This window comes from Peromyscus eremicus, chromosome 2 (genome assembly GCF_949786415.1).
Source record: "Peromyscus eremicus chromosome 2, PerEre_H2_v1, whole genome shotgun sequence".
Lineage (NCBI taxonomy): Eukaryota > Metazoa > Chordata > Mammalia > Rodentia > Cricetidae > Peromyscus > Peromyscus eremicus.
In genome coordinates this window covers 43161259-43174303 of record NC_081417.1, presented here as the reverse complement: position 1 = coordinate 43174303, position 13045 = coordinate 43161259, and positions in this window count along the sequence as shown.

The following is a 13045-nucleotide window of genomic DNA, read 5'->3' as shown; positions in this document are numbered from 1 at the left end:
TGCCACAACATTATCCTTTGACTTCCACGTGTGTGCCATGGCATATGCCCCCTCATGTACACACATATACACACTCCACTGGTCTGAATGAAAACAGCCCCCATACACTGATATATTCCAATACTTAGTCCCCAATATGTGGAACTGTTTGGGGAAGATTAGTAGATGTGGCCTTGTTGGAGGAGATGTTTCGCTGAATGTAGGCTTTGAGGTCTCAAAAGACTTGTTTCATTGTCTCTCTCTCTCTCTCTCTCTCTCTCTCTCTCTCTCTCTCTCTCTCTCTCCCTCCCTCCCTCCCTCCCTCCCTCCCTCCCTCCCCTCTCTCTCTCTCTCTCTCTCTCTCTCTCTCTCTCTCTCTCTCTCTCTCTCTAGGAAGAGGTGTGAAGTAGCATTGAAAACATGATAATTTATGTTATTTAGAAAGTTACCACTATAATTTTCAGGTCCACATTTTCATGTTTGCTAGTGTGTTCAGTCATGTAACTATACTAGAAAGAAGTTCTCTGTCTGCTTTGCAGGCAAACCATGATTTTGTAAGGTGTTCACTTTTTAATTCCGACCAGCTCCCTTTCTCTTTGACAAATGTGGACAGCATTCAAGGAGATTAATTCAATATCCTCTTTTGAACCAAAACACTCATTTTGTTATGCTTTTATATCATCAATCCCAATCTGCTTTATGATGTAGAGACTTGACCTATCACCCTTACAAAGTTTTAACCCTTTTTAAGAAAATAATAGTTTCTTATTTTTACTATTGCTCATTGATATTTTAATTTAATTATTTACACATTCAGATGTGCAAAATTCATGTTGGAAAAAAGGGATGCCATTTTGGACATCTTGTACCTCTGGATCCTAGAAATCATTGGGCACTGGGGAGGTATTTTTTAAACTGTGTTAATGAAAGAATAAATGTTTTAGTACTATTTGCTAGAGAGGAAGAAGTATGAATTTATTTTTTTCTAAAATCTCTAACATCAGTTCTTAAAAAAAAATATACTGCCATTGTATGAATTAAACTCAGAATGTGTGACATTCTCTATGAATATTGAGATTCACTTTAAGAAGTATTTATCCAGAGATGGAGTAGATATGATGTTAACTGTATAGGTTCTCAAGAAAAATGTTAATTTGTTTTTAAGCCTTGCTCAGACAAAAGTAAGCATTGATGCTATACACATATTGAAAGACTTTGTGCTTTTAATATGTTTTAAGGAAAATAAGTAAAATGGGGGTTATGCATGCTGCAGGGATTTTATAAATTCTTAGAGCAGTATCTTACATAGGAGGTGGCGGGGGAGGAGTGGACAGGTGTGATTGGTGCAAGGACAATATAAAGCCCTTAGTTTGCTTATGAATCGAGAGTCTGTTATTGTAGCAGTGCTATGCTTGACCTTCTTATCTGCCCCAGGATCCTGTGTTGATCCCTGTTACTATCCACAGCTCCAGAGAAGTGAGGTAACAAGGAGGACCCTAAGAGGGACACAGGGATCACCCTGGAAAGAGGATATAGATGTGATCTTCTGGGTAAACTGGGAGTTGGGGGGGCTGTAAATGCGAGGGCATGGAGCATGAGAACATGAAGGAATGGGATGGTGTGATGGGGGGTTGGAGTGGGAGAGCAATGAAAGAGATATCTCTGTAGAGGGAGCCATTATAGAGATAGGGAGAAACCTGATGCTAGGGAAATTCTCAGGAATCCACAAGGATTACCTCAGCTAAAACCCCTAGCAATAGTGGAGAGGTTACCTGAACTGCCCTTCCCCTATAATCAGATTGGTGACTACCCTGTCATCACAGAAACTTCATCAAGTAACTGATGGAAGCAGATGCAGAGACCCACATCCAAGCACCTGGCCAAGCTACTAGAGTCCTGTCAGAGAGAGGGAAGAGGGATTATAGGAGTGTGTGTTGGGGGGGGGGGGTGTCAAAATCATGACAGGGAAACCCACAGAAAGAGATGACTCAAACTTGTGGGATCTCATGGACACTAGACCGACAGCTGGGGAGCCTGCATGGGACTGAACTAGGACCTCTGCATGTGAGCCACAGTTTTGTTAGCCTGGTCTGTTTGTGGGACCCCTGGCAGCGAGACCACAATCTATCCCTGGTACATGAGCTGGCGTTTTGAACCCCATTCTATATGGTGGGATGCCTTGCTCAGCCTTGATACGGGGTGGGGGTGAGGGACAGCTTGGTCTTGCCTCAACTGAAAGTGCCAGGCCTTGTTGACTCCCTATGGAAGGATCTACCCTTTCTGAGGAGTGGATGGGGGTGGGTTGGGGGAGGTGAGTAAGGAGCAGGAGGAGGGGGACAATGGTTGGTATGTAAAATGATTTTAAAAATTAATTAATTAAAAAAACCTGTGAGAAGCAGGGCTTATTGCCTGAGAGTTTGGATACGCTCTGAACTGACAAACTTTAACTCAACCTACAAAGGTCAGAGTGGGAAAAGAAAAACAAAATAAAACAAACAACAACAAGGAAAAAGTTATCATGTTTGAGCAGTTGTTTTGAGAATGTTGGAAAATGAGTTTCTAACTTGAGTTCTGTTCACAGACAACCATTTACATCATTATAAAAACAAGCCCACCACTTCTTAAGTTTCAACAAAAAGTCATGGCCGAGAAATATGCAAATAACATCTTCTTGAAATTGAGATATCCATGTTCCTATAGAAGATCTTGCTGGCCTTGCACATGTTCTGTACATCCCTGGCCTGTGTAATCTGCCCCTGAGAAGCATATTTTACCTAATCTATTTACAGGAAAGTGAGCTTTGTCGCCACCTTTTTGGACAATGCTTATCGCGTGTGAAATAATCTGAGAACTTTGATCATTCCATTGAATGTCTTATGCCTGTTTTCTGGAGGATTTAGTAAGAGGATTCTCTTACTAAAGATGTAACTATTCAATTCAATATGTTCTAAATACACTGTAATATACATACATACATATATATATATATATATATATATATATATATATATATAATTATTGGGTCCATATTATTAACTCGATTCTGAGCTATATACTTACTGTATACATTCTAATATTTTCTGTGTTTGATTCTTTACGTATTTTTGTTTTAAGATTTATTCATGGGGCTGAAGAGATATCTTAGGGGTTCAGAGCACATGGCTCTTCCAGAAGACTTGAATTTAGTTCCTATCACCCACATAGGGTGACTCACAACCTAAGCTTTAGGCAATCTGGCACTTTCTTTTGGCCTTCAAGGAGGCCTGCACATGAGGGATGAGCACGCGCGCACACACACACACACACACACATGCAATTCTTAAAAAAAAAATTATCCTAATTACATTGTAGTTACTAGAAGAAAAATAGTACTCTGACACCACAAATCCTTTAGACAAATATACTAGTTAATTTTACCAGGCTATTCACAACATGACTTACTATAATCTCGTTAGAGAGATTATTAATTTATTCACATGAATAATGTGCCATAATTCAACATCTCCAAGCTCAGTTCAGACATAAAGATGCATGACGACCAGCCTTGATGGGCAATTCATGCACATCTTCCATTGTTACAGTGTCACTATTCACAGTTGAAGGGGAGTCTAGTTCCAATTAAGTGCCTGGTGAATGCTACTCCTATGTGAAACCAACATAAGGAAAAGGAACTGTTTCTAAGCTTGCTGCCAGTTCCCTGGCTTCGCCTTTGTCTACTTTGATATGTTGAAATCTCAGTTAATGCCACTGACAAGTACACACACTTTCGGGTGCCAAACAGGTCTCAAGTTACACAAAGGGACTGCCAGAAAAGTCCTGGCCCTGAGAAGGCTGCTGTGATAAAAAGGCACTTTTCATTTAAAACCTCTACATTCCCCACTGGGTGCTGAGCCCAAAAAGTGACAATAAAGCCAGTAGAAGGTGACTCTGAAGTAAACAAGGTGCCAGAAGTAAAAATAGAAAATTGCTGGCTTCCTGGCTGGGAGCCCAGCGTTACACAAAGTTGGTCATACAATTGCAATTGGGCTGATAAGTCAATATGCGTTGCCATGGAGAGGTGGTCATAAGAGGAAAACACATGGTCGTGGTCATGGTGGTGATGGTGGAGACATGAATAAGAGACCCAAATCACCTTCTATGCAAAAATTATAGAGAATTTAACTATTCAAGAAAGAAGGATGTGTGGATACAAAGAAGCCTTAAGTTAATATTTTCCATGTTATTTTTTAGAAGCATGTTAGTAAAATAATTACATGATTTATCTACTTTTCATAAGTCCAGGGTTTCCTCTTCCACATCACTTGCCAACATTCCTATATTTGAGGAAGCTCATCTTAGTGCCTATTTATTTATGAAATTAATCATAATTTCATACAACATTGCCCACAAAATATTTTCATTACAAGCTCTCTTAAAATCATCTTTTCTATTGGAATAAAAGTATCATTGGGCCAATATTCATTGTGCAATCATACCATACATACCACTGTTACTGCCACTAAATAAATGCTGTCATTAAACATATCAGCTGATCTGGGTCCTAGATATTTAAAACCATATGTCTTATGCAGTAAGCATTTGTATTCGCTGGTATTTACATGGTAAAAATGAGCATGCTGTATTTCTTTTTCTACTTAACACACTCTAATCTACAACTTTCTGGTATTGTAATTTATTAATGGACAATCAGATTTTAGTCACTACTATTATAGGGGGTATCTTTTTTCATTTGTACCACTGTTTATCATTAAACAACATTATCACTTGACAGGAAACTAAATAGGTGTAATAGCCCAGTTCAACGCCAAGTATAGAGAGGATCTGTGTTGATTGCCTGATAAGCCACAATAGGAAAAAAATGGCTTCCTTGAAAACAGAAAGGTTCCTTGGTAATTGTGTCATAAGGATGTAAAACAGAATCAATATTTTGCTTGTTAAAAACATCTTGGAATAGCCAGGCAGTGGTGGCTCTCGCCTTTAATCCCAGCACTTGGAAGGCAGAGGCAAGCAGATCTGTGAGTTTGAGGCCAGTCTGGTCTACAGAGTGAGTTCCATGGCAGCCAAGGCTGTTACACAGAGAAACCTTGTCCTGAAAAAAAAAAAAAAAAAAAAAAAAAAAAAATCTTGGCTGGGTGGTGGTGGTGCACACCTTTAATCCCAGCACTCAGGAGGCAGAGGCAGGCAAGGCAATGTAGCTGCATCAGGATTAAAAAAAATAATACTTTATCCTCCTGTACAAAATAACTCTATTGAAACTTTTTTATAACCCCACACACATAATATAGGAGGGGAAAGGTAATCAATAGCCTTACCCAGCAGTGAACTCTGAGAGCTACAGTAACAACCAACCTGGAAGGATACGCCCTTTTGTGCAATAGTGTCATGAATATTACAGGAGTAACCAATCATTTTCTGGTTAGATTGGGGCCTACTCGACAAGAAGGAACTTATACTTGGTACTGTTAACTAGGCCAAGATCACATGGCTGGGTAGGTAATATACTGCATGGGAGAAACAACTACCATTATTTTGCTAAATGCACATAGTACAAAACTGTTCTCTACTTACCTTTATACACATAGATTAGTGCAGCTCTCAGCCCTCAATGGAGAAACTTCATAGATGGCAGTTAATACTGAAACTCACAACTGCTCAGAGTGCAGAGAATAAGAGATTGGGGAATGCTCCGCCCTGCATGGGACATCCATGTGACACTTTTTCCTCTTAAGGCTTAGGAGTCATGTCAGCAGACAGGTGAGAAAGATTGTATGGGACAGAGGTTACAAAGGACTGATGCAAAACAATGTTTTCAGGACATGACAGAGCTGTTGCACATAAGTACTCCCAGAGTCTGTGGTTATATGAACAAAATCAGTACTAAAAAAGCCACTTAAAATTCTAGTATGACTACGGTAGCGGCCCATGAAGTCCCACCCATAGCTATGAACTTTTGGGAAGGAGAGTTGGTTTTCTTCAAGGATCCATGACTCACCTCACATACTAGACTAATGTGCTCAGTGCCCTTTTGAAAAGGGGGGGGACGTAAAGTAAGAGTAGGTTATTGGAATCATTGGAGGAGAGACAATAGAGTGAATTTGATTTTTTAAAATGTATGCATGTATGAACTTCTCAATCAATAAATTTATTGGTGTTACTCACTCTTTGCTTCCTGTCACTACAAGAGAACCTAGAAGATAAAACATGTAACAGCTTTTTTTCCTTATTTACCTTATTTCTATACCTATAATCTAGAAACCTGACAGCTATGAGTGTGGTCAAGCTTTGCTGGTTGTTTGAGAAACAATTTACTGACCCCAAGATATCATTACAGTGAGGGAAACGGATTCAGTGTATCCCTTAAGGCTTAGAGAGCAAAGGCACTCAGGTCAAATTGACAAGGATCATAGAGCACCAGGCTTGGTCGCCAGTTAAAAAAAGTAAAGAAAAAGGTAGAATACCAGGTTACCTAAGAAACACCCCGCATGCTATCTGAAACTTCCACCAGTTCTACAACCAGGGACATAGTGTGTCTGTTGGTGGTGGTGGTGGTGGTTTACTGTTACTGTAGAAGCTTACCTTCACTAAATTATATGAGCACAAATAAGATATTAAAACAGGAACCTTAATGTAGCAATAAAAAAAGTAAACAACCGATATTCTCAGCCCACTTTAACATCATCAATTGTTTATTGCTTAAATAATAAAAATATCATACATTACATTTTAAAATTAGAATCACTTCAGGGTTACCTTGTCCAGCCTTAACACAAAAGGAGGTGCTTGATCTTAATGCAGCTTGATATGCCATGTTTTGTTGATACCCATGTGAGGCCTGCCCCTCTCTGAACAGAGGAGTTGGATTGGGATAGGGTAGAGAGGAGGTGGGGGGAGGGAATGGGAGGAGAAAAAGGAGGAGAAACGTGATTTGCATGTTAAAATAAACTTCCAAGGGAAAAAAAAAAGAATCATTCTTTATAGTAATGTATTTTGACATAAGCAAAATTTGCATTTTTCTATATATTATTTAAAGGGGAAATGTAATTTCATTCTAAAGCAGTATATAGCTCTTTAGAAACTTCAGACAATAAAGGGGATGTTTAGAGAATTCTTACAAGTGGTCTTGCCTACAAATAAAAACAAGAAAAGGCTTTTAAAGAAACTTGTGGCCCATAACCCTCTCTTCCAGCTCATGCTGGGTTGCCATTTATGTAACACCATCGTGGGAGTCTTAAATGCCGTGGTAGGCATGTCCTGCCAGCTGTTTTTAGGATTGTATAGGTCAGCCAGCCCAGGGGTTCAACGTTAGTACTCTCGAGTCCATTATGGTTCCACTGGAGGGTGGAAATTCAATCTTCGATCACTGTTCTATAACAAATTGCTGCGTTGGGCTTTTGCTGAAATAGTTCCCTTATTTCTGACTTGAGCTAGTTCTGCACAATAGCTGCACTTCTTAAGGTCAGCTTCTGTTTGAGCACTAGGGTTTAAGTTAGAAGATTTAGAATGGGGGAATTTTGCAGCAGGGGCATGATTCTTGGACGCTGAGTCAAATGCTGTAAATGACCATCTTTAGAGACGAAATGACTTCCTTGGGCAAACATCAAGAAATTAATTAATTTGGAAGAAATCTTATCCAGGCTACTGGATAGTAGGAGGCCTAGGGTGAGAAAATTCCTACCTTAGTTGTTAACAGCATGCTTTGTTTTATGACTTCATTGTTCTTAGAAAACAAGTATCAAAAACCATTCCCCCAACCTACTTATAAAATGGAATATTGTTAAAGCTAACTTAATTGTAAGAACTTCCTTTCCCATAATCAGACCTCACAGCTTGAAGCCCTGTGTATTTAATTAAGCTAACTGAATAGGTAGCAGAAAATTTAGGAGTAAAAGAATCCCTGATTATGAATAACCAAAAGTTATGTTCAGTAGGCTTTAGGTTTCTTTTCAGGATACTTAGTGCCCAACTCTTGCCTGTTGTTGAAGTTACTCTAATTACATTTGCTAAACTCACATGTAAACCACTTTTTTTCTGTGGCCTGCTAGCAGACAGGGAGGAGAGGATTTACAGGCAGAGTATTCAGCTTAAAGGGAAAGTTCAAAGCTGCTTGCTTAAAGAAACCCTCTAAGTGTGGAAACCATAGGTAGATCATCAACACTTGGTTTTAATTTCATTTTAATCAAAGGATAAGGACAGCTCAGTTGGAATCTGGAATCTGATGCTGTGTAGAATCTTCAATTAGGGATGCAAACACATTACCTTCAATGCTATAATTTTCCTCCTGCATTCTGTGAGTTGGCAGAATCTATCTGCTAGCTTGCTTTGGGGAGAATGAAGATATAAGCTGATTTGACCTGGTACACCCTTTACTTCTCATAGGCAATTCTTCTTTAGATTCTAGGATTGTTTTCATCAGTATTTTTACTGTGTCCACATTCTAAACTCCCTTGGCTTAGTGTAAGAAGTTTTTCTATGTGCCACCAGCCAACTCCCAAATAACTATACAGAGACTTATCATTAATTATGAAAGCTTGGCCTTTAACTTAGGCTTTTTTTTTTTTTTTTTTTTTTTTTTTTTTTTTTTTTTTTTTTTTTTTTTTTGGTTTTTCGAGACAGGGTTTCTCTGTGTAGCTTTGCGCCTCTCCTGGAACTCACTTGGTAGCCCAGGCTGGCCTCGGACTCACAGAGATCCGCCTGGCTCTGCCTCCAGAGTGCTGGGATTAAAGGCGTGCGCCACCACCGCCCGGCAACTTAGGCTTGTTTTAAACTAGCTCTTATAACTTAAATTAACCCATTTCTATTAATCTATGTTCCATCACTTATCACCCATCCCTGCTGCTTCCATGTCTCCTGGCATCTCTGCCTTTTTTCTTCGCAGAGTCCTCTCTGTCCCTGTCCCCGGAAGTCCCACCTAACCTCTTCTTGTCTAGCTATTGGTCATTCAGATCTTTATTACCCCAATCATAGCAAATACATCTTCACACAGTATACAAATATCCCACAACAGCTTAGAGTCTATCTTTTCTCACTTGATTATTGTAATGGTACTGACAGTGTTGTCTTCTTCAGTCCAAGTCTTTCTCCAACTGTCTTAGCTCCTCCTGCCATCACACATAAAGATCAGAGCACCTCCATACCTGGGCCAGAGGTATTTCCTCAAGCATAATGTTGCTATGAAACTCCAATGTCCAAGAATTGCATCTTTTAATATTTTCTCAATATTTACAGTGAAAATACCAAAGTCTTTAGACAAATATAGCTTCTCTTCAGTTTCCCCTAATGAGGAACTTTCTACAGTATGTGTTCTTTATGAGTGTTTTACAAAATACAATTGTTGAACCATTGTAGGCTAGCAAATCATTCTGGGGTACATACAGTGCATAAATATGCAAGCAAAACAACCACGCATAAATAATACAACAAAATAAAAATGTTTAAAAGATCACAGTTAGAATAAGTGGCAAATCTAGAGTTTAAAACAATCTAGCTGAAAGCCCACTTCCAGACACTGTATCCACAATAGTCTATTTACAACTTATACTATCAAGATAAATTCCAGAAATGGAATTTAAATTAGTGTCTCTAAAAGAGAATATTTTAAAGAAAAAACTTGAAAGACTCATCGGCTATTTCCTGGATCTTGGAATGGGCTTGCTTTGCCCATAGCTGTAATTTTTTTGCCCTAATTCTTCTGTGCTGGAAAACATTGGACAGAACCTCGAGGATCCCATACGACAGCAGCCTCCTGGCAAGATTGTCTAGGAAGTTCTGGTTTGTCAGACAATAGATCCAACCATTTCATTTTTTTCTCCTTTACTGTTCTAAGCCCTCCTCTGCTGTATTGCTTGCAATATGTTATTATAATTACTCAGTCTATATCTTTCCTCCCCACTAGAGACTGGTAGTTAGATACTCAAGGCCAACAGCTCTGCCATTTATGCTTGTAGTTCTATAGCAAGTCTTCAGGAGTATTGTTGAATAAATGAATAAACAAGGAAAATACATTATAGTTTTAAGTTCATAAAAATTAGTCTGGAAAGAAATATATATAATAATTATATTATAATGGTTTTATTCAAAGTAAGTTTCAAATACTTTCTGCTTACCTCTCAATCTTTCTACATTATACTCATCATTACTACAATATCTGTTATGTTGTATTTATTCTACATAAATTTCCACATCCTACAATCAGTTGTTATCAGGTGACTTCTATAATGCCTCCTGTTCTAGTTTGCTGCCTGTTGCTATAATAAAATATTCAGACTAAAAGCAACTTAAGGAGCAAAGGGTTTATTTCTTCTCCTACTTTACAGTCCTACATCCATTCAAACAATGGCAGAAACTCAAAGCAGGAACCTGAAGTCAGAGATTGAAGTAGAGGCTGTGGAAGAATGTTGTTTACTGGTTTGACCCCCATGACTTGTTTCTTTATATGATAGGACCAATTCCCAGGAGCAGCACTGCCTATAGTAGGCTGGGCCTGTTCACATCAATCATTAGTCAAGAAGATATTCCGCAGTCATGTTTACAGGCCAGCCTAATAGAGGTGATTCCTCAGCTGAAAGTCCCTCTTCCCAGGTGATTCCAGTGTATGTCAAGTTGACAAAAACCACCCAGTACATCTCTCAGGAAGCATGCTACTCTGCACACAAGAGAATAGCAGAAGCTTCTCTACCAACTGATTCTTCTAGAAAGAGTCAGTTCTTGAATTCAATTGGTATTAATAGACTGAAAAGAAAACTTGCTAGATAAGTGATGAATGTCCCTGTTGATCACTGAATATAACTAGACACAGTCCTAAGGATTTTATTTCCATTACTGACATGAAATGCTTTCCTTAAGACAAATAATAAGGACTTTCTGATATTTTAATTTCAGATAGTTTTATACTAGGGTATATCATGCACAGCTGGTTCTTGGTGTCCATGATTTCTGTATCTATGGCTCAACTAGCTTCAAATGGAAAATATATGAAAAGAAATTGTGTCATTATTGCCTAAGTAAAGTATCATGGCAAGTATCTGTGCAGTGTCTGGGTGTTATAACTGATTTAGAGAGAATATAATGTCAGCTGTAGGGTGTGTACAGAGTACATACAAACACTATGCAGTTCTACATGTGCTGATTGAGAAGCCAGACTTCAGTAGCCACAAGGGTCCTAGAGCAAGTTTCCTAGATGCAAAGAATGATAATACATACTCTAGCATGTATAGTGAAAATGATTAGGTCATTTACTTCTGATTATGATAGTTTTCTAAGTACTTTGGGGAGTTAAGACCATATTCATTCACATCAATCTCCTTAATACTTACAACATAAATTTTTAAGCATGATGCTACTTTAATATTTTTTCTCAGACAGGGTCTTGCTATATAGCCCTGGCTGGTCTGGAACTTGCTATGTAGACAGGCTTGTCTCAGAGTTGTAGAGATATACCTGCCTCTGCCTCCAGAGTGCTGAGATTAACTTTAGTTTTTCTAAAAACAAATCTTCTGTTGAGTAAAGGGTGATCCAGAAAAAGGCCTGATCACTTCAGAAAGACATTGATTATAGCAGTAGCTGTATTGACATGCCCTTACCTCTGATGGTTTTCTAGAACTAAGAGAAGGTGAGGCAAAGCTCTCGAATGGTCGTGGACATATCCTCACTAGAAGACAATATATTGTCCTCTAGAAAGCCCTCAACCAGAAAGCAAGAACTATAACCTGTGTGATAGAATATCAGCCCCTAAAAATTGCCTATGTACAAATGACTAAAATATATGGATTCACTATCTAATATAAAAAAGGGAAATTAATGCAGCAGGTAGAAATAAGTATTTAGTTGATCTTGCAGTAGAGAGGAGCATAACTTTATAATGGAGAGCCCAAACTGTTTATAAATGTCTTTATATGTAGAGGAGAGGAATGGCTGAGAAGAAAGGAGAGGCAGGACTACACCAAAGCTTTACACAATGTGGCGGCCTCTGAAGATAGAGGAAAAGGTCTTTCTAGGAGATGAAAAAGCCAAGGGAAGGAACAGCAATGCATTGTGGAACCACCCACAAGAATGCAGCTCCACCAGTCCTCTAATCTTAGCCTATAGAGACTACTTCTAGCCTTGCCTGTGATACTCCTGATGAAGAAACTGATGGTTGGTTAATTAGAACAGATGTTGTTTCTGAAGGACAGTTCCCTCCTTTGAAAGGCGATGAGTGGAATAAAAGCCCTTCTGGAAATGATAGAGGAGAAGAAAGAGGATTAAACGGTGAAATAGCACCACACTTCCTATGCTGATTCTACAGGCATCTCATTTCACAATGTAACCTGGCTGAACAGTGACTTACATGATTTCAGAGTGGCACAGATGGTGGGGGATTAAAGAACTCTGAGCTTTGATGTAACTTAGTTGACTGTTCACTTTGTATAGGTTTTATAGGAAAAGAGGTACCTGTACTATTTTTATTAGCACTATAGATTAATAAATATTGATAAACTGAGTGTTGAACCAAGTCATATGTATAATATTGATATTTTCCAGCTTTGACAAATTCATTGGCTTACTAACATATTGAGAAGCTGGCAAAATGGATGTCCCTCTGACAGTTCATATGTTGAATCAGTGTTCAACACATTCAAAGAAGATTTCTAAGTGAATTTCTGATACACAAATACCCCTCGCAGGCTCTCTGCCATCTGCTTTCATAAACCTGTCCATCTACAGGATAAAAATCTATTTCATTTTTAACAGGAAAAGTTTCTTAATATTATAGTTGGAGTTTTCTTTTTTTATTTAAAAAAAAAAATGTGTTCATTTTACATACCAACCACAGATCCCTGTCTCATCCCTCCTCCTGCTCCTCCCCCTGTCTTCCCCACCAACCCGCCCCCATTCACTCCTCCCAAAGGGTAAGTCCTCCCATGGGGAAACAGCAAAGCCTGTTATATTCAGTTTAGATAGGACTAAGCCCCTCCCCGCTGCATCAAGGGTCTGTTTGAGTTGGAGTTTTCTTGTACCTTTAAAAAACAAAAGAAAAATACTATGGCAGGGGATGGTGGTACATGCCTTTAATCCCAGTGCTCAGGAA